The sequence below is a fragment of the Apus apus genome, chromosome 1 (assembly GCF_020740795.1).
Source record: "Apus apus isolate bApuApu2 chromosome 1, bApuApu2.pri.cur, whole genome shotgun sequence".
NCBI lineage: Eukaryota > Metazoa > Chordata > Aves > Apodiformes > Apodidae > Apus > Apus apus.
The window spans coordinates 52855202-52878164 of record NC_067282.1 but is presented as its reverse complement, the minus strand read 5'-3'; positions in this window follow the sequence as shown (position 1 = coordinate 52878164).

Below are 22963 nucleotides of genomic sequence, written 5' to 3'. Positions count from 1 at the left end.
ACAGCTGAAGCGCTGCTGTACACAAAAGCTTGCTTATGAAAACATCTCTTTTTGAATACAAGTGTGCTTTTTGAAGAGGTGGAGATTTAAAAAAAAAAGCAAAAAAACCCCCTGATGCACCTTAGACAGAGAAGGCCCATTGCTCTTTTTCCCTAACTGCAAATGATTGATTGCAGTCCTGTTCAGACCTCACACAACACTCAATCTGTCCTTAATTTTACAGAAACAATACTTTTTCTGTTTGGAAAACAAAATATACCAAATAAAATTGCTTGGCCCAAACCCGATGTGGTTTGTTGTTTTTTTTCACTTGTTCCGGTAATCATCCAGCCCCACGAAAGACTGAAGATTAGTTACATGTGTATTTACTCAGTTTTCCCACAAAAGTCACACAGACTGCAATGTGCGAAGGATTGCTTGTAAACATGTTTTCCAGTGGCTGATTTGTTTTCACAAAATGCATAGATAAGCAAGACAGAAAAGTCTTTCAAATGACTTGCTACTCATTCCTTTTTCTATTAAGAAACAAAACCTGAGAGCTGCATTGTATTTTCCATGTGCCCTCCTGGCCCGGGGCCATGGTTGCAGGAGGGCTGGGATCTGCTGGGCTGCAAAGGTCCTCCTGTGCCAGGTCTGTGGGTGGCCTGCATGTTGGGAATTTGGGCAATTCCCTACTGGAAGGAAATGGTGGAGAGGTGGCTGAATCTCAAGCCCTTTTCTAGGATACTGTTCCTCCTGTAACAGTGGAGACTATTGTAAGGAAGACTGAAGCACAGCCGTTACTGTGCAGAAGAGATCAATTCTCTCCTTTCTCAGGCTTTTATCATAGGTTTCATTGTGTTTGCTATTTGATTGCAATGCTGATTTTGTGCAGTCTTGTGATTTGCAAAAACTGTATTTATGTTAATGGTTTTGGACACAGCACATATCCAGAGGCAAGCCTGTGTGAACCTAGAGACTGGAGGTGGTGGTGAATGGCAACTGTGGGGCTCTGCTTTAGTCACAGATGCTGCACAGATGCTGCTGCAGACTTGTGGAATTTTATATTTTAATTCCAAAAACTTTAAACTGATGAATTCCCAAAGTTGAAGTTGGCAGCAGGAGCTAAAGAAGAAGCAGTGTGCTCAGGGAGAGGCCTGGGAAGATGTGGGGTGGCTATGCAGGGAGGTGCTGACAGAGAACTCAGAAAAGCCTGGGAGGTTAAGGTGTGAATATAGTGAAAGCGGTGGAAAAAAAAAAAAAAGTAAGTGAAAGAATTACATTTGGTTTACTGATTAAGCCATTTGTAAGTTGAAATACTTATAAATGTTCACACTGTATAATTTTAAATTTAAAATGTGGCAGAACTGTGGCTGCCTTTTCAATTTGTTTCCTAACACCTCCTAAAACGTCACGTTTCACAGAGAAATTCCTTTGCTCTCAGCCACCTCGAGTTTAAGATGTTCACACGTGCTGTAGAGAGAGAGAGAGAACCTGAGGCCATGCCAGGGCTTCGCCAGCATCCTCACCATGAGAGAGCCATGGTCCGTTTGTGCAAAAATCTGGAAGGCAAGCGCTGGTGCAGGGGGCCGGCAGCACGTGCCTCTCCCTTGCTTAGGAAGGCTGAAAAGTGAAGCTGTGTCCTGTGGTTTAGCCACTTAACCACTCTGGCTGGGGTGGGTGGGCTTTGCCTTCTTCTGATGCTCCTGCGTCCTGTTTCCTTGCTGGAGGAGAACATCTTTCACCAAGACAGGTCACCTTCTCCTGTCTCCCCAGGTAGATCTGGCTCAGCTGCTCCAAAGCCTTTGTGGGCTGTCACTGGGACCCTGGAACCAGGTGCCCCCATCTGCTGCTGAGTCCTGACTTCCAGGTCAGGAAGTAGTTGCCAACTGAGGAGTGTGGGTTCCGTATTTATGTATTTGTATATGTTTGTAATTCACCATAATCAACACTACTACATTAAACTCAATCCAGTTGGGTTTTTTTCCAACTTTGAAGTCTATGTCAATTCTTCCCTTTTTATCTTCTCTGGGGATGATAGTGGGGGATGTCAGAGAGCATCTGTTACCTGGTTATTGGCTAAAACTGCTTAGATATGAGTGTAGGAAGCTGGTTTGGATCTTGGCTGCCTTTTTGAATAAAATTATTTGCATTGAATTAGTAGGTTGAAATTAGTCTAAGCAGGTTGTTTCCTGTGACTTCACAACTGAACTGCATGCTGCTTAAGTTTTTGCCACTAAAGTTGTTTTAAAATAAGACTGTCTCTGGGGCTGCATGTGTTTCATGCCAAGTGCAGTATCACTGAGCGCAGAGAGTGTATTCTCCAGGTGAAGTTAGGTGTGTATTACTTGATAGTGCTTTTGCCTGTGGCTGTTTTCTCAAATTAAGGCAAAGTACCCGATCCACAGTGCTGCTGCTGCTTTAAATTATTTTCAATTCAATTTGTAATTAATTAAAAAAAAAAAGCCACTATGAGTTTACAACAACCTAAGTTTTATTTTAACCACAAATCTGTTTTCAGCTAAATAGTTCCAACCTGGCATTTATAAAACTATGAGAGTAGATTTACAAGTGGAAATACTCTGATTTTTTTGCAGATTTTCACAGATTTGAAAGGCAAGTAGTTCCCTGAGCAGCAGAATTGTCTACAGGCATGTGTCCCTTCTTGTTTCAGCTATCCATCTGCAACACTCTTTCTCATGTCCCCTATGGTGCTCCTGCTTGGCAAGAACCAGCAAACACTGTCACCAGCTGAGAGTGGTGTGCCTGCAGCTTGGGCTGCCAGCTGCTGCCGGAGGCTACTTAATGTGTGAATTTGGACCACTCTTCTGCCAGTGGAAGCCATAATTTGGGTTCCTCTTTTGCCTGGCTATGGGTGTCCTCAGAACCTGTAGGAACTTGGTCATCCTCTGCTCCTCCACATTTGGTTGAAAAGCAAAATGGATTCAAGAAGTAGTAGTAAAAACTGCCAGACAAGTAATGTGGCTACCTAAACCTCACTTAAGACAGAAAGCTAACAAAGATCTAGTGGTTTAAGCTGTCCCTTTGGAAGCAGGGAAAGTTGGCTATAGGAGACAAGAGGATGAAAAAGCATAATATGTTACAGCTTGTGCTGTCACTTACCTAGAAAGAAGAGGAGAAGAATGAGTTGATAGGTGAAAGATCAAGTAAACCTGAAGGACTGAGGATATGGTGGAGTGGAGCAGTGGCAGCTGAAAGGATAGAAAGTTGGTGAAGATTAATAGTGATAAATAATGAGGAAGGAAATAAGTCCTGCACCTGGAGAGGAGTATTGGAGAGGTTTGGTTGATCCTCCATCCCCACTGGTGCTCCCCATTGACGATGTTCCAAGAAACCTTCCAGGTCACCCTGAACGTGGAGACAAGTTGGGGATGTGCTATGGACAGAAAAACAGGATATCACTCTCTGGGCAGTGCTAGTCCAGGCAAGGTTGCATTAATGGACACTCATGAACTTCCCAATCATACCATTTGATTTGCATTTTTTTTTACTCTTTCCTCACCTGCAAAACAAACAACCCACTGCTGTTTACTCTTTCCATACTGGTAGTGGTTTTGGTGATTTTTAGACTATTATTTAGTAATTCTGGCCTTAGTCAGTGAGCCTGGTAAGACTCCATTCCCACTGTCTTATGTCCTTCATCCAAGAGTTCCCAATACCTCCCTTTCCCTGTGTATGATATCTGGCAATTTCTCATATTCTTTTATTAGTTTAGCCTCAGGTTGGGGTTGTCCACCAACTTTTTCCCTTCCATTGCTCTCAGAATCTGACAGTTTCTCATTTTGCCCTCATATTGTCATGTTGCTGGAGTTGCATGGAGCACAGGAGAAGGGTGAGGGGTATCTAACTGCTCTGTCCTCTGCTGCTGGGAGTGGAACTGTGGAGAAGATGGAGCCCAGCTCCTCTGAGAGGTGCACAGCAAAGATCAACAGTCATGAGTTGTGCCAGAGGAAACAGTTTCCGGAGACAGGAAAAGGTCTTTCAAAAAGGAAACAGGCTGCCTGCAACAGTGGTGGATCCTCCCTCCATGGAGGTTTTCAACACTTGAAGGGACAAAGCTCTAAGCAACTTGATTTAATTTTTAACTGGCTTTTGCAGCCCCCTTTTTAGCTGCCCAGCTAGCCAGGGTAGTCAGATGGTTCAAGTATCTAGACTTGCAATAAGTAGATTTGCTTGCCTTCTATAATTAAGACTTGAAAAGCAGTTTTACCTCAGGCAGCATGATAGCAGGGAGTTGTCATGTAGACAAGTATGTTATCTAAAAGAGGCATCCCTATAAACAGAGAAGTATTGGCTTTTTACAGCCCCTGTGCTGTGACTTTTCCTAGCTCCAGTTCACTACCAGAACACAAAAAGCAGATCACTGCTGATTTAGAATGCAGTTTTTCATCGAGCACATGTAGCAAGTCTTCTAATGTCCAAAGTATCAAATAGAACCTATGGTTTGAACCCCGAGGGGCCCCTTGACTTGTCACACATGCCAAGAAGATCAAGCAGGCGAAGGCTTGGGATTCAGCTGAGCAGTGAACTGGGTGAGAAACAGGCTTGTCAGTGAAGGAGAGAGTTGATTAGGAAATTAATCACTTAGGGAGAAAGTTGTGCAATTAAATGGACAAATTTGGCAGGAAAACAAAAAAGCAGGAAGGGAGAATGAATGCAACAATCAATCAATAAAGTAGTGATCAATTGTCTAGTTAATAAGATAGTTAATTATGCAGAACAGAGGAGGAAAAGCAGTGTATTTGGTCAGTTTGACTCCAATAAATCTCCCCAGTATATTTCAGTCACTGCATCATTTCCTTTGGCTAGTTTTTGTAAATAGAAGCCCCAAATGTTTGACCTCTGAATTAGTATTCTCCTTTCTGTAGTGACCTGTAAAGACAGTAGCTATTTCTAGACTGTTATGTTCTGCTTCTTTATATTGTTTTGTAAAGGCAATAATTAGCTGATGATCTGAAAGAACTAGTACTCTGCTCCATCTGAAAAAGTAGTACTTAGCTATTGGCATATTCTTATTTTGACTATTTCAATATCTTATATTCTACATTATTGTTTCATGTTAGGGAAGGTGCATATTCTATTATGTTACTATGGTATTTATCTCTCTTTCCACTGTCAACACAATTGTGCTAAATGCTTTCCAAACTAAAGTATCCAAACCTTTCCTCAGAGTAGTTTCTATTCTAAAACGATCCACTTTTGGAACACCTTGCTAAGTCATTAAAACAGCCATCTCCGTTTTCTCCCGATAGTACAACATAGAAACTTAGATAAAGAAATGACCATTCGAATCTCCTTGCATCAAAGTGATATGTTACAGGGTAACGCAGGAGGCAAAGAAATACATGAATTGGTCACCTTGTAGAAGAAGATAAAGGTGGCAATTTTTTCAGAAATTATCTGAAGCTGAGACCAAACCAGTGTGGATAACATCTTCATCTGGGATCTGTCAGCATGATTTGTCAAGAACACTCTTCTTGTATTCAGTGTTTTGATCAGCTTTCACATAGTATAGCTGCAAGAATGGGCATTTATGGACAAAAGCCAGTAACTGGCTCCATTCCTTGGGCTTGAGTTTGATTAGGCCTTCAGAGTGATAAGCCTTGAGCATGCCTAAACCCCATAAGCACTCTAGTTTTTTCTTCTGGGGTTTCCAAGGTGTCTTAAAACCTCTTAGGCTGTGCCTCTGGTCCTGTCCATATCTGCCCACCACTAGAAAGAGCTAAGCCACTTGAAGCCTATCTTGCACCTGAGCCTGAGAGAACTTGAAACTTCCTTTATCAAAGTCCACAGAAGTCCTGGTCCTCATCCCAAGCTGGTCACTCATCCCAGAAACCAGGTCTGCAGAGAATGCGATGCAGGTGGTCGCTCTCTCTGTTCAGATTGGCAGCTGTGGTGTGGTGCCCACCTGCATCCAACAACTGTTAGGAGTAAAATACAGAAATAATCCTGTCAGCAAGCTTCTGTGGAAGGATTAATCAGAGTTTGAAGTGTTATAAAGCCAGTATAATCCTCGAATTTATGACTTTTGGTACTCAGTGGAGTTATGAATAACAGTTTACAGGGATGGTTTTTGAAAGGATTTTGGAGATACTCCTTAGAAGTGAAGATGAAGAGGTTGAAGATGGGATTGACTTCACTCACATAGTGTCCAGGTGTTAGGTGGCACATGTTTATGTTCTGAGATGTTCTTACATAAGGTTTTGGACTAGAACAGCTCTGTTCTATGGGACAGTTATTTACTGGTATTTCTGAAATTGTATCAGAGGGTTTTACATTTACTTCACTGGCCTGATGTTGCTTCATCCAGGAAAACTAAGTCTATTTGTTCTTTGCCAGTGTAATAACACAGGCAAAGAACATAATCTTGTTGCAAAGTTTCGGCTGACTTCTGGTCTGTTTAAGGAGCAAATATGATGATCTCTTACTGAAAATTAAGACAGCTGTTAACAATTAATAATCTGTTCATTACTTCTAGTTTTTCCATCAGATCTGGACTGAAATAATTTTGAGCAGCTCATCTTGTGGTTTTGCTAAAGATTTCCATTTGCCTTTTTCAATACTCTGATACTGTTTTGATGGAAACACCTTATGTGAGGGCAGTAATTTTGGGAGGAAGCTGGGGCAGAGAACAGTACAGAATGCCAAATAAAGCTTCCTACTGCTCTAGTTCTTGTTAGCTCAGTTGGCTCCTGTGCAAGAGACCTCTCTGCTGAAGTGTCAAACACTTTGAAATTATTAAGTAGATTCAAAGACATTCATAAAAAATTCCAGTGACTGTGCTTGAATCCTTCTAATATTGTATGTGACAGGCCGGAGCCTGCCGACAGCGTGCTGTCAGATGCTTACACAGGTGGAACGTGCTGGATAATTGTTTCATGTCTCTTTCCATGAGCTGGTCTACCTAAAGGGAGAAGTGTCTTTACTCTTAGCAGACAGGGCATTCGTTTTGCTGGCTCAAGAAGTCAGTGTTTGGGGCTTGAAGCTTTCATTGTGGTTAATTCCTGCTAGTCTTATTTTGAGCACTGAAGGACTTGAAGACTTGCAAATACAGCCAGTAAACCAAATTTGTCACTCATAGTAGAAATACCATAAAGAGGAGCTTGAAGAAGCCAATAAATACTTTGGGTGGAACAGTGAGGATCATTATGTGATGTGTCTGGGCCATATACAATATTCTCTCCAGCCACTGACACTTTTTAAAAATATATAAGAACACAAATATAAAATAGTGCAAAAGCATACTGACAGCTTAATCAGAACAAGGCTTATTACAGTAGAGCACCAGTCTATAAAGAACTGCTTTGTAATACCAGCTTCCTGTTAATCCCATAACAATCAGCTAATGGTGAAATGTTGATTTATTCACTGATTTACTCTTAGCTAAATTGAAATAATGGACTAAAATGAGCCCATTTAGACTGGTTCTTAAATTGAATGCCCCTAATTGCATTTGAACGAATACACTATAATGCATTTGAGTATCCCAATGACCCTGCTAATCTATGCAATTAGTTAACTATTTTGTAAAGGAGACTACTTTATGTGTAGTTTTGTCTTAAAAACTAGAATCTGTTTTTCAAATATTCTCTATCTGATTCCGTACTAAAGTCATTGCTCATGTAAAATCTTCAATTTTACTTCAATACCAGTAGTTCTCAGTGTAAGACTGCAATAGAACAGCTCAATTACTTTATTATATTTCCATTTAATTATTGAACTAGAATTCTGAAATTTGCACATATTCATTCTGGGTCACAGAGTTCAGCATGCAAGGAAATCCCAGATTACACATTCCATTAGAAATTATCAAAAGGCCATCTGTCTTTCATAGTGTGTTTCAATCATTCAAGAGCCTGAGGATATTTAGGCAGGAAAGGAGAAGTAAGAGAAAAAAGCTCTTGCGGTAAAAAATGAACAGGTTCCTTGCAAATTTTGAATGTTTCTGGAGAGGTAGAAGCTGATTATAATTTTACAAGTATCTCCTGCTCCACTTAATGTTTTTCATCCCTGTATTTTTTTGGAGAATCACATTTAAAGAGATGTCTCAGCAAAGAGTTGGTGAGCTCCTGGCTATTGAAATAAATTAAATGAAGGAGATAGGCTGGTGATGAGGTTTTGAGAGCTGCTTTCAGCCTCTCCTTGCTTTCGTTCCAAGATAGCTGTATTGCCAAGCAAACACCATTTTAAATTAGATATCTGTGTTAAACTCTTCTGTGTATATTTCCATCATGGTCCATTTTTGCATACAGCTGGACATTACCATATTGATAATGTGTGCAGCTGCAAATGAGAGTAACTGAGAGTATGAGCCTGTCCATCTCAACAGCCTGAAGCTCTACCCACCCATTCTATCTGTTGGATGTCCTCAAAGCTAAAAGACACAAATCATCCCAGTGCTTCCAACTGGATGGGACTGGACCTTTACTGTCTTTCTTCCTTTCTGGGTTTAAGCTTTAAATTTCAATTGTTTTCAGAGTTGAATTAGTTTATGCTTATTTGTATGCCTGACCTCAGATTTATGCAGTGCTCTAGTCCTGAAGCACACATGAAACAAGTCCCTGAAAACACTCCAGTCTGTCAAGGTAAAATGTAATGCTTGACATCTGTACACTTAAAATAGCTTTCAAAATGTGCTTCACGGGCTTTGCATGTTGATAATTTTTTATTCTTTCCCAAATAATGCACATTTTGTAAGTCAGGAGGGGACTGTTATAATAACAGAATCTGACACCTTGCCTAACATTGTCAGAGCCTTTTAAAATAATCTCCTGGGAGAGGAGCTGTAAATGGTTTATCAGGCTCTTTGCAAGAAACACTTTGAGGAAAAAAAAAATATAGGAAGGACAGTGAAGAGGTCTGTTAAGCTGGTGGCACTGTAACTTCTGATAGTTTTTCTTCTTGAGCTGAAGGGATCTGTGGGAAAGAACTGCAAGGTCAGACGTTGGGTGAGGGAGTAAAGGCATTAGATGCATCTCTCCAGCTCTAGAGCTATGCTGTATTTTTCTCTGCTAAGTGAAGAAGGACAAGATATTTGGTGTGGAAGGTGTGTGCTGGTGTAATCTCTTAGGAACACTAAGGGATAGCAGGTGAAATAGTACAGGCTGAAATTATTAGGCTGAGAAATACTCAGATTAATCAGATTTTGTCAGCAAAGATGTCCAAGGACAAAAAAAAAAATTAAAAAAATACAGTGGTTACTAAAGTTTACAGCATCATCAGAAGTGGAAGGGAAAGTGGCAACCCCACAACAGCCACCTGCCTGATGGGATCCACTAGGGATACAGGGTGCTCTGTTCCCTTGAGAACAAGCACTAAGAGCACTCCTAGGAGGATATGAAGGGTGATAATGGTTGGCTGTCCTCCCATTGAAGATCTTATGACCCAGCCTGATGTTGTGTGAAGTATGCTGCTTGTCAGGAGTCCAAACCCAAGATGCTTGTTGCTAAATCTTGAATTCTTTGCTGAGGATGAATATAAAAGCTTATTGAGATAATAACAGAATTTTTGAGGTTGGAGGGGATCTCTAGAGATCATCTGGTCCAACCTCCCTGCTCAAGGAGGGCCACACAGAACTGTTTGCTCAGGACCATGTCCAGAGGGATTTTTAATATGTTTGAGAGTGGAAACTCCACAACCTTTGGGAAACCTGTGCCTGTGCTCAAGCACCCAGTGTTTCCTGATGTTCAGAAGGAACTGCCTGTGTTTCAGGTCATGCCCATTGCCTCTGGTCCTGTCACTGGGCACCACTGAAAAGACCCTGGCTCCCTCTTCGCACCATCCCTTCAGGTATTTACAGACATTGATGAGATTCCCCTGAGCCTTCTCTTCTCCAGGTGGAGCAGTCTCAGCTCTCTCAGCCTCTTCTTATAGGAGAGATGCTCTAGTGCCTTAATCATCTTAGTGGCCTTTTGCTGGACCCACCAATATGTCCATGTGTCTCTCATGCTGGAGAGCCCAGAACTGGACACGGCACTCCAAGTGTTGCCGCCCCAGTGCTGAGTATAGGGGAAGGATTATCTCCCTCAACCTGCTCCTTATGCAGCCCAGGATAACATTTGCCTTTTTTTGCCACAAGGACACATTTCTGGCTCACATTCAACTCGTTGTCCATTCAGTTTTGATCCCTGGGGTACAGTGCTAGTTAAAAGACTCTAACTAAACTTAGTACCTGTGATCACAGCCCTCTGGGCCTGTTAATCTAGTTTTCAAGACATTTCACTGTTCATCCAGCCCGTACTTCATCATCTTGTCAATGAGGATGTTATTGGAGACAGTGTCAAAAGCCTTGCTGAAGTCAAGGCAGACAATATCCAGCTCTCCCCTCATCTATCAAGCCAGTTGTTTCGTCATAGAAGATCATCCAATTGGTCAAGTGTGACTTGCCTCTGTGAATTGATGCTGATTGTTCCTTATCTCCTTCATGTCCTTCGTTTGCCTGGAAATGAATTCCAGGTTTACTTGTTCGATCACCTTACCAGGACTGAGGTGAAGCACATTGACCTGTAGTTCTCTGGGTCCTCCTTTTACCCTTTTTGAAGACAGGAGGGATAACAACAAAGGGAGAGAAAATGTACATAAGATAGGTGGTTCCAAGTTTCTGGTATCTAATGAAGTTCACCCTAGTGTGTTTAGAGACCACCTCCCATTCAGGAGCTGTTGGTATAGTTGAGAGCTTCTGGAAAATTTGAGGCCCTAGAAAATTAGAAATGGGCAAATCTTGTATGTAATTTTCAAAAGAAAAATATGGAACCAGTCGGCTTAACCTCCATTCCTAAAAACTACTGGAAGAAATGCTAAAGCTGTTGTCAGGTATCTGGAAGGTACAACTAATGCAAAATTGTCAAGAACAACTCATGTGGAACCTATCTAATCTTTTCTGACAGGGTTGGCTGGTAGGAGAGAATCAGTAACTGTCATGTCTTGACTTTTGTGGAGGTATTACACTTGACATCCTCATATGGAAGCTAGAATACCCAGTTCTGGAAAAAACTGTAGCAGAGAAATGTGCAAGAATGTGTTCTTTTGAGAACAGATACAAATAGCTTGCTCTAAAGATGGGTAATTATGGCTAGCTGAACTAGATCCTCAAAAAAACCCGTAAAACTACTTCAGAACCTCCACCCCACTGCAGACTTTCTTTTCAGTCCAAACTAACATCTAAGGCTCTTTCTTTCTGACATTGCCCTGGATGCCTAGCTATTTGATCAAGGTCAAGAAAGCCAGAACAACTTCCTTACATGCTTCAGGACTGTGGAAAATGCAACTAAATTGCTTGCAGGTCAGGCTCCTATCCTGAGCACAATTTCTAATTTCAACCCCATTCCAGACCTTTCTGAGTAAGGCATCCAAAATCTGGTTAATTCATTTTATCTATTTATTTAAAACATTTGGCCACACACTTCTTAGAATCAGTGCCTGTCTTGATCCTTGATTCACCTTTTCTCTGGACAAGTCCTCCTAGGTCTCCCTCTGAAATGGCATTGCAAAGATAATTTCACAGAATCCCAGAATGGTTGAGGTTGGAAGGGACTTCTTGAAGTCATCTGATCCAATCCCTCTGCTCAAGCAGGGCCACCTATAGCCTGTTGCCCAGGACTACATCCAGACAGCTTTTGAGTATGTCCAAGGAGGGAGTCTGCTTTCAGAGTCTGATGTTTTGATGTGGCAGTCTCTGTGTTTCTTCATTGATTTTCTGTTTTCACTGTGTCACATGATGAAGGAAGTCTCTCTTTTTTGAGGCCCATCAAGGCCTATCATCACTTGACATATCTTTCATATACTAAAGCCTCCTATTGGTCTACAGAGCAAGCCTTAGCCTTCAACTTTGAACTTTTTCAAGAAAAGCATCTTTGTGGAGTTTGTGGGTAGATATCCCTCATATTAGAAAAAACTCCCTGCAGATATATACCTAGTGACTGGGACCTGCTCTTGGAAAAAGAGGAGATAATAGGCAATGTTGCTGATAGGAAGAAAAATGTCTGAAAGGAAGGCTTTGGCGGGATGAGCGAGTTAGCTGGAATGTGGCTCTATGTGGGCATGATTGGGAAAGGAGAGTGGAGTCCCAGCAGAAAACATGATCTCAGGAGCCCTGTGGTTCAAGTGAGCCACTCAGTCCTTCTTTGCCACTTTACTTAATTTGCTCTTCTGCCTCACAACTGAAGTCTCATCTCCAAATGCACATGGAAAGCTGAAATTCAGGACAAGCTTTAGAGTCACATGCCACAGCTTCTCAGTTTGCTATCATCTCCCCCCTCCAAATGCTCTCTCCTGCCACTGTTTAAAATTTTATTCATAGTGAGCTTGCTTGTGTGGTAAAACCACTGCCTGTCAGGCACATCAATATCCACTGCACTTAAAAAAAAAAAAAATGAGCTAAATTTTTGGACAATAGTCTTGAGATTTCATAGAGGCATAGTTAGATATATCTTGTCACATGGCCTGTTTGAGCCAAGGATGACACTATGGAGGGGATTATGATTTTAATATGGGAAGGTAAGGACTGGAACTAATAGTACTACTGCATATTGTCAAAACCTTCCTTTTGAAAAAGAAGCACATTTTGATTAACATACAGCTATTCAAAGGCTATGCCATGAAATTCACACCAGGAACCAATTGCCAAGTGCATGGGACTGTCCTGCCTTAGCAGCCTCCAGAGAAGCCTGTCTCCCAGCCCTCTCCCTTGCCTGAGCTGCTATCCCAGGCTTAGGCATGGATGACTAAGACCCATGGGAATACCTTGTCTCATTCTCTCCATGGGAAAACTTACAGTAATGAGGCTAAGCTTCCCCTGAGGTCATCTTTCCTAGGATATATGAGCCACCCTCCACAGCATCTCTTTCCCGACCCCAAGGCAGCCCCTTGGGTGACCCTCAGCTCCCTGGTATCCCATGATATGACACTCCTACTGCTTCCTTAGCAGCCCAGTGCCTCCAGCCCAGGACTGCCTTGCTGACCCTTTCCCACCGCTGTGCCCCACTATGCTAGGTGGCTTTTCCCAAACCTAAACCAGCACTCAGCTCTGTTGTAGCCAGATTTCATACTGGGAAACAGAATGGCTGTTCCCCTCACTTGATGTTGGCAGCTGTTTCCCAGTGGCGCTCTTCCAATTCCCAGCACCCCAAGGATGTAAGCAGAGCGGTCCCTTGTTTTCTAGACAAGGGTCCCAAATCCATGTGGTCTCTGATTCCCCAGCCCTTGCTTCCTCTTTAGCAAAGCTGGCATGAGACCACAGACTTCCCTAAGGCATGGTGATTGCATAGAGTGGCACATGATGACTTTGTTAGCTGGAATGTGGCTCTATGTGGGCATGAGTGGGAAAGGAGAGTGGAGTCCCAGCAGAAAACATGATCTCAGGAGCCCTGTGGTTCATGCCTAGAGGCGATCCTGGAGTCTATTTCCAAGGACATTCTTCCTGTCCTTCAAGAACTCTCCTTGCGAAGCCTTACCTTGAAGCCCTGAGACCCTAAATCCTTGCAACTCAGCCCAATCTCACCCCACCACAAGAAATGCCTTTTGAATCATATATTGAGAAACCTCATGGCTCTTCTTCTTGGTTCCTTTGGGGTGTGGCTCCTTGGGATACTCTTCCTGCCCTCCAGAGCTTTTGTGTTCCTATAGCCTGGATCTGAGCATAGCAAGAGTCTTGTCCTTATCATTCCCTAAGAGCCATAAAATTACTGGGTTTCTACCCCAAAATCAGGTAGCGACTCTGCAGAGGTCCCTAAGGAGCAGGGAACTTGAATAGGGATATTGGAAAGTGTCAGGGAACCAGTATAGCCATTTGGTATCACAGGAAGGGTTTTGGGAAGGTCTTTCCCAATGTGATGGCTGAGCCAATACCTCTCCTCTTCTGCATGAAATTCCTGTACCTCCTGGTACCTCACCAGTTGTGAACGTGAAGTTGAGAACCAAGTTGAAGTGTGCCACTGGGAAACAGGAACAGGGTTAGCACAGTGGCCACTCAGTTTCTCAGCGAGGAAGTGGGGAACAACATGGAAAAGAGCATAACCTAACTGTAGAGTTTGTTCAGGTCTAAGGTGCATGGTTAGAGTAACTGTACTTTTGGGAAGCACTTCCTAAAACTCAGCATGCTGCAGTGAAGGCAAAACTCTTCCTTGTGTCTTCCTTAAACCTATCCCTGTCGCAGCCCAGATCTCAGTAAAACCTACAATTTGACTTACTCCACACACTAGCCAGCAGTGTTCACTCCCCTAGCCCTTGCTGAGCTAGTCCTCTTTAGTTTAATAATAAATAACAGTGTTTATTGGAGCAAGATGTGACTGGCTGCTGGTAATGTCATATACAGTTTGTACAAATCTGCCAGAGAAGCGTGGAAGCTGCTAGGAGCTCTCCTCATGTAAATTCATTGTCTGTACTTTCACAGCTGCATGCCAGATAGGGAACTCTTGTTTAAAAGAAAAGTAGATGAATAAGCCTTACATCTGGCAGTGCAGGGAAGAGACATGAGGCCTCCAAATAGTTTATTCTTTGTAAAGGTCCCCTTGTCCTTCCCATTCTTGATCTCTTGGTTTTGTTTGGGGTTTTTTTCTTGTTTTGTTTTTGTTTTTTTTGTTTCTCTGTTGCCAAAATAAAATTTTCCTCTTGGATTCCCACATGGTGCTGTGAGATTCCCACAGTACTCCCACTCTGGTTTATCTAGAGGACCTGGAGATTTAAGTCCTGCAGCAGAGAAGACACTAGGATGCTGCACTGCAAAAAGCATAGGCTACACAGCAGGAGTCCTTGAATTGTAGATATGGGGTGAGCTGTATGTCATACATTGCAGGAGATGCGTAGGCTGCCTTTGGGAATGACTCCTCTGCAGCATCCTGCTCCTCCTGTGCCTTATGGTCTTTCTTGACCTTATGTGTTCTTAAGGAGAGTCTCTTCTCTACTGCTTCTATGGGCTGGAGGAAGGAACCTTCAGGGATGAAAAATGTTGTGGGGTTTTTTTGTGGTGTTGTTTGTTTTTTTTTTTTACAACAAACATCTCTGCAGAGCTTTCTGTGGATCATCACTGCCTGTCTAATGCAAATTAATTATAAATCTGTTTAGAGCTGTAGGTATATGTGATTAGCATGTTTTAAGCATGGATATTTATACGGACTCTATTTTTAAGCAGATCTGTACTGACACAATGCTTGGCACCCCCCAAAATCTTCACCCTCACTGCTTCTTCAGGGCTGGGGAGCAGGTCACTGTCTGCACCCTGGCTGCAATCACACCTCAGGCTCTTAAGAAGGCTTGTGGAGTTTTTCAGTCTAGCCCCTTGATGAATGCTTAACCTAACATGAATTATTCAGACTGAGCTGGCCCTTGTGGGGAGAAGGTTGGAGAGAGTGAAGATGGCTTTCCTGGAGAGGTGCTGCTGAAACCCCTGCTTGGGGATGGAGAGGGTGGAAACATGTTTAGCAGAAGGAACCAAGATAAACTGGAGGATTAAAGAGCAGACAAATAAGGGGAAACAAGGGAAGGTTTTAGGCAGCCAAAACTGTCCTTCACCTACCTGAAAGGGACCTTTGGGCAGCATCTGCCAAGTACAAATTCTGTTTCTTACATGCTTAAGGAAATTGAAAATTAAAAATGGACCAGCTCTGGCACTGGACTGGACTTTTATTGCCAGTGTTCAGAAAGGAAACAGATAGCAGCTTAAGGACAAGTATGTTTCTCATCTCTGATATTTCTCAGAACTGTGTCACCAGATGGAAGAAGTGGTGGCACTGTATGGCATAAAATGTTGAGAAACCTTTAAAGAATCACAGGCTTGATACAGATCCTGTTATGCTCAAGATGGTCTCCAGAGTCCAGGACTAGGATGTGTTGTTCTAGCATACCATAGTGAACTGCAGGCTTGCCTGAGAATGAAATACCATTGGGAAAAAAATAAATAAATCACATTTCCATGATACCAAGGCAATCCAGAAGGAGAGGGAGTGCCTGGGAACACCATGCTATAGGGACTTCATGTCTGTAAGGGAGCTGGGCTAATGATTTCACAGTAGGTGGAACTGGAGAGGAAATCTTATCTCCAGACTCCTCAGAGATGGTTGGTGCGAAACCACTGGCTCCAAAGTTAATTTTTTTGACTGACTGATAGAAATGCAGAAGTCACAGGTAAGATACGTGTTATGTGTCACAGCAGTTTTCACCACACCTGAATCAAGACTGCTTTAAGTCAGGCAGAAAGCCTTATAGGGAATGCAAGGATAATGACAAAAATAATAGGAAAAGAAGTAAAAGATGCAATCTAAGGAGTCATCCAACCATCTGAAATCCTACTATATTTGATTGGTTTCTGAGAGTAGTGTTCTGTTATGGTAGACAGACAAGGATACATCATTGGTTGAAGTAAATCAGCATGGCTCTTCTGAAGCCAGCAAAGCCATATTGATTTACATTACTTGATGGTCTCTGCTTGAAAATTCATCATTATAACGAATACTGTTAAACTCCAAGTTTGTCACCAGAGGAGAGCCTGCAGGGAATCATCCTTCCTGCTTGAACAAAAAGATTACTCAAATGGGAAACTGTCTTGCTTCAGGATATGATGCCACAGTGTTAGGAGGAACAGCAGTATGGGCAACAATCCTGGAAAACAGCTGAGTATCTAAAAAACAGGAATGCCTGGCAGCTGGGAATGTTAAACAGGAAGGAATGGGAAAAAAAAGAGGGTTTGTAAACAGGACAAGTGTATGAGTGTTTTACTAGCTGGATGCTCACCGCTGAAGAACTGCATGGATGGATATCTACAACAGGGCTAGCAAAAGGAAGTTGGACAGTCTTCATGGGGTCTGTATGAGGAGCATGGTGAAGCCCCAGACTCACCTGGAGAAGCGAGTGAAGGGCTAAATACTTTCTCTAAGCTCTGGTCTAGGCTGGAAGAAACAGGTTGATCGGAGTTTTGGGCTTTATAAGAGCGGAGAGTTGACTTTCATTCACAGCCTGTTTTTGGAGTTAGGACACTTCCAGGGAATGGCCTTTGTATGTGTTTGGGAATGCTACATGCTTGGCCCTAGCAGAGGCTTGCCACTCTCCTGAGTCCTGCATGTTACCAGCTATTTAGTAAGCATACCCTGATACACACCCTGTTTCTATTAATAGTGCCTTTCTTTTTCCAAACAGGGTTCAATTCTTCCTTTATCTCATTGTCTGAGGGGGGGGCTTTTAGTAAATGCCAGCTTTATACATTTTTTGTATGCCACAGGAGGCTGCTTTATACTGTAGTACAATTATACACAGTGGAGAGAGTACAGAAGCTAAGCATGCCAAATCATACAGGAATCCACAGAGCTTGTCTTGGCTGTGGTAAACACACACTGAAAGCAGCAAGCTTATAATCAGCATTATTTGTTATTCAAAAGATCTCCCAAGCCGTTTTCATCAGCTATATGATGTTGGGGGAGGAGAATCTGTTCTTACCTTCCAACACATATAGCAGATGGCTCATGTTTTATGAATGGAGAAGACACCACATGTGCCTATACATACACACATGCATCAACACATGGACATGTGCCCCAGCTTAAGCAGTGCATGTCCTAATCTGATGCACTATTGTATCTTGTTCTTTTTAATAGGAAATTTGCTTTGCTTGCTCTTCTCAAGCTTTGACGAGTTGGTTTTTCCATCTCTCTTCTCTTGTCATTGTGGCAGTAGTAATCTCACACTATATACCTAGCATCCTGCCTTCTGAAATACAGCTGTTAAGCCCTGTTCAGTTTAATCCCTCCCCCTTTTTAATATGCCTGTAGGAATTAATTTGCATTTTTAAAAGCAGAGAAGAAATTATAGCCCGTGATCTAATAACAAGACTACAGCAATCTTGACTTATGACACTGACAGCCTTTATTTTCCTACCTGTAAAATTCAGATTCAAAATTTCCATTGCTTTGCTGCAAGGCCCGATTTTCCAACTTTAAGTCTTTCAATGGGAGAGAAGTGTGAAGTTCACAGAGAAATTAGTTAGCCTGGGCAAAAGAAGTATGCTTTAATGTGATGATACTGATTGCAGAGAGGTGGTAAATGCCCCATCTGGGAAACATTCAAGGTCAGGTTGGACAGGTCTCTGAACAACCAGATTTAGTTGAAGATGTCCCTGCTCATTCCAGGGGAGTTTGGACTAGATGACCTTGAAAGGTCCCTTCCAACCCAAATTATTCTATGATTCTGTTCTATGAAGTGGCTAAGGTTTTGAGACAGTGCTGGGCTTTGCAGCTAGATCCTTAGTACTACAGGATTTCCCCTGAGAGAGTGGAACATCAGGAGATTATCTGCCCAGCTGGCTGACTACCACACTTTACTAAACTCACACTTCAGCTTAATTGTCTTTGGTGCAACAGCCACCTTAGTAAATGCAGAAATACAATGTTATTAGAAAGTTGTGCACCCCCAAAGATAGAATTTTCACTGGTCATTAATTAAACGAACATGCAGACTTCTTTTTTTTTTCTTCTTCTTCTTTTTTTTTTTTTTTTTTTTAACAGCACTGTTTTAATACGGATTGTATATTCCAGACTGAAAATGAAGCTGGAATCCTTGGAGAGCCTCAGAGTGACTCAGACAGTGTAAGGGATTTGTCACATTGTCCTGAGGATATGACAGTAATTTATACTGGTATGGGTGTGATGACAGGGAGCCACATCCTCCAGACCCTACTGAGACAATACATGCCTTTAGCCAGAGGAGGTCTGTGAGAGAGGTAATGATAGTCCTAGTATCTGAAGCTGTAGCAAGTTGGCACAAGCCCAAAACAAATCCCTAGATGCTTCCTTAAAAACCCTTTTATCAAATTGAATCTGTGGGTGGAAGAGAAGAGTGGGCTGGATTGTGTTCCAAAAGATGTGACTGTGGCTGGCCACAGGAACTGTCCTGGATGCTGGCACACAAGATAACCCTGTGGGGAAGACATTTCCCTGCCCCTGAGGCCCTTGCCATGGGACATCCCACTTGGGGCATGGCACACCCCAGTGTACAGTTGAAAGTGCCTCTGGTGACTGCTGCTCTGCAGCATGGCTGTCTCTTGGAAGGCTCAGCCTGGCAAGCCAGCTCACACTTTTCCCCAGTTTTCCTGGTTTTTAACATCTTTACCCTTCCATAGAAATGTCCAGAACAGTGGGGAGCTTTTCTCCCCACCAGCTTGCTTTTCAGTTTTGCTCTTTTCGAAGGGGCTTTTCCCTGGACCTCCCTAGGAAGACTGCAGAAAACTCCCAAACAAACAATATATTTAAATGACTTCTTTCCCACTGGCCTAAAAGCCACAAGCTGGGCATTCACTAAGACAGCAGTATGGCCATGGCCTTGGGTGCCTAACTGAGGGCCTTCACAGTCAGCCACATGGGTTAACGTAATGTCTGGCAACACCATCTCTGCCATTGTGCTGTTCATAACCCCACAATGCATACACATACACATTTATTTACAAGTACATACATATACTTATGCATGTGTTTGTAAATTTATATAGTCAGGGTATAGAGAATGCATCAAGTGGTTACAAGACATAGGGAGGAAAATTTGTGCCCCTAAACTGCTTTCTTGGCTTAATGCTTTGTAATTTACTTCAGGGTGCAAATTCATCCTGAATGACTCGGTGCTATGATGACAAGATGCACTGGGCTGTTCACTTTTGAGTATGGAAAGCCTCAGGAGACATCAATCAAGCTTTCCTGGTGACTTTCTGCTTCCATCCATCTTCCATGTTTTTGTACGTGCTCACAATGCACTAGGTTTGAAAACAGAAAAGTTGCAAAGCTGGAGTTATAGAGTTATAAATCAAAGTTTGGCTCCAGTTGTAATTAACAGCTAAAGAATTAACACAAACTTCATACCACTGTACTTGTATGTGTGTGCGGAGGTTTTAAACCTAGAATACATAGCAAAAATTTGGGCATCACCAGAAGGAAAGCAAAAGGAAGCCACGTGTTGCTCAAGAGTGCTCGTCATGCAGCAGGGGTGGGGAAGAAAGTGGGATTTGATTCCAGTTTGGTGAAGGTGCTGATGTGAAAAGTGACATAATATCTCTTTCCCCATGTTTTTTTTCTGGCAGGAAGTTTCTTTCCTGTACATTAATGCATACAATAATAGCCTGAGTCCTGCTGTGTGAGAGAGGCCTGTGCCATCCCTGCTTATCAGCTAGTTTTGAGGAGTGCCACTTTCCCTGCATTTCTGTAATTTAGCTTCCTTTCTGAAGCCCTGTGGAGAGTTAACCCTCTCCACTGGCACAGTTCTCTGGGTCACTGAAAATACATAAGCTTTCCCACCACCTCTACATGCTCTCCCCTGGGAAGTATCATCCTACATATATATATATATATATACATACACACACACTATACACATATAAAACTTGGGAACTCTGGGAAGGCAGCAGCCTCCATGACCTTACAGGCACAGAGCATGTGATATAAGTAGGAACATTCCCTGAAAGATCACTGCAAGATTTGTCCCATGTGGATTACATACCATGAATATATACATCGAAGTATTCAGAGTTTAAAATACACTCCAGATGCTTTTTCCTGCCCTTTCCTCCCACTCAGCTTGACTTTTCCCCAGTTGATTGATTCTCATAGTTTATATTCAGAGATTCAGTATGCTGCTTACTTCCCAGATTAGCCTTTTTCGGCACGCCAAGAGCTGGCCTGCAAGCCTGGGGAAATGCCATGTCATGTGCTGGGAAGCTGGGCTGTATCAGGATGGGATGAGCAACCAGAGCCTGAGTGTTCAGCTGCTCTCAGCACTGGGCAAGCTCTGGGTTCTGTGAGGTCAGCAGGACTTTTCCCAACAAACCTGAAGCTACAGAATCAGGCCAGTGATGGGAAGCACTGACAAATGCAATCAATCTATGACAGAGAACTAGAAAGTGTTCCCTCTATTACAGTTCTGACTTTTTTTTTTTTTTTGTCCTCAAGGCTCCAGAGACACCTCATAGCAGCCTTCCAGTATGTGAAGGGGCCTACAGGAAAGCTGGGGAGGGACTTTTTACAAGGGCAGGTAGTGAGAGGACAAGGGGGAATGATTTCAAGATGGAAAAGGGTAGATTTAGATTAGACATTAGGAAGAAATTCTTCACTATGAGGGTGGTGAGACACTGGCACAGGTTGTCCAGAGAAGTTGTGGCTGCCTCACCCCTGGAAGTATGCAATGCCAGGTTGGATGGGGCTTTGAGCAACCTGGTCTAGTGGGACGTGTCCCTGCCCATAGTAGGGGGGTTGGAACTAGATGATCTTGAAGGTCCCTTCTAACCCAAATCATTCTATGATTCTGTTTCCTAAAATATGAAAATTGTAGGCTGCTTTTGACCCAGATAACTTGCTTGATTTGCCATTAAATTTTCAATTTCTTTGACTGGTTAGTGACAGTTAAACCCCCCCCCAAATGTAAACACACCCCCCTTCCTCCTGGCATTTCTTGCTGTCTGCTTTTTCAGTGCAGCTTGTGCCTTTCCTGTTCCCTGGAGAAGGAAGCAGCATGGTCTTGTTCTGTAGAGAAGAAGCCACAAAGATTGTTCTTTACACATCAATTCTGTGTGTAGCATGTAAATATGAAAGCAAGAAGTAAACACACCTAGGATGTGACCCAAAGAGGGACCATAGTTAGGAGCAGCCTTGGATGCAGAATGAACTGCAGTCCCGTAAGTCACAGCATTTTAGTTTCCTTCTGTGTCAGCTTTCAGTGCTGGTGAGATCTCAAGGAAGTTTTTCCATCTCTGGTCTCTGTTTACCTCTGGGAGCTAAAAACTCTCAGCAGTTTTATGGGATCTGCTTCACATAAGTAGGATGGGGGGGTAGGGGGACAGGGGTGGAGGGGAAAGCAACACACCAAAATATTCAGAAGGTTATGCAGGGAAATGCTGATATGGGAAAGGAGGAGGGCTGACAGGCAGCTCCCTTTTCAGGGTGATTGCAAGAAACGTCCACAGCCCCCACTTTTTTCTGATTCATTCAAACAGTTCTTGCTGTATCTAGTTATTTACATATTAAGAGGAATAATATTGTTCGTGCCAGTGCTGTGTGTGGTTACCCAACACAGGTACTAGGATAAAAGAGGCTTTCTTCTGATGCTTTAAAATAAGAACATACATGTATTCCCAGCCTCAAATACAGCTGAATGCAGACACCACACATAAAGCATCACTCGTCACGGACTGCAGCACATTAGAGAGCTGGATTTGCCTGCCCAGTTCCTGCCTTGCCATGTCTTTCCTGGCCTTCCATCAGCCAGCAGTGACCCCTCCCCTAAGCTCTGCTGTGACACCAGCCTCCAAAATCAATTCTCCACAGCTCTGTATGGAGGGAAGTCTGTTTATTGCTGCGTAGGGTCACCGGGGATATCACAACTCCAGATCTCTTGAGGTCTTCTCAGGATCCTTGGCTGGTCTCTCGTGCTGGTTGTTTCATGAGATTTCTTTGACAGACCCCGTCCCATCTGTAGGAGAGTCAGTCCTTCCCCAACTCTTTGGCAGAGAGCAGTGACATCCCTTTGTCACTATATTCCCTAGAACCATCACTGACATGTTAGTGAACCACATGCACTAACTCTGTTCTTACTTGGTTTTGTGATTTGTTTTGTTGTTTGTTTTGTTTGATTGTATTTTTTGTTGTTGTTGTGGGTTTTTTTTGAATGTGAAAAAACTGTTTTGATTGCTTATGGGTCAGAAGAAGCAGCACAACAGTGCTGGACATGTGCAGTTCTCAGGCACCATAGAGCAAAATAAATACAATCTGCAGTGCATAGGACAGAGGCAATTCCAAGCTCATCAAGCCTGGTCTTCAACTATCCCATGCTTTTCCCTGCCACTTTAACCCCACTTGTTATTCCAGCAACATAATTTTTCTGCTCTCTCTGTCTCAATACTTTGCTACTGTGCAGACAGGATATTCCATCTGCTGCAGCTTTCTCTTCTTTAGGCTAAGAAAAATCTAATATTAAACAATCCACTTATAAGATATTATTTATA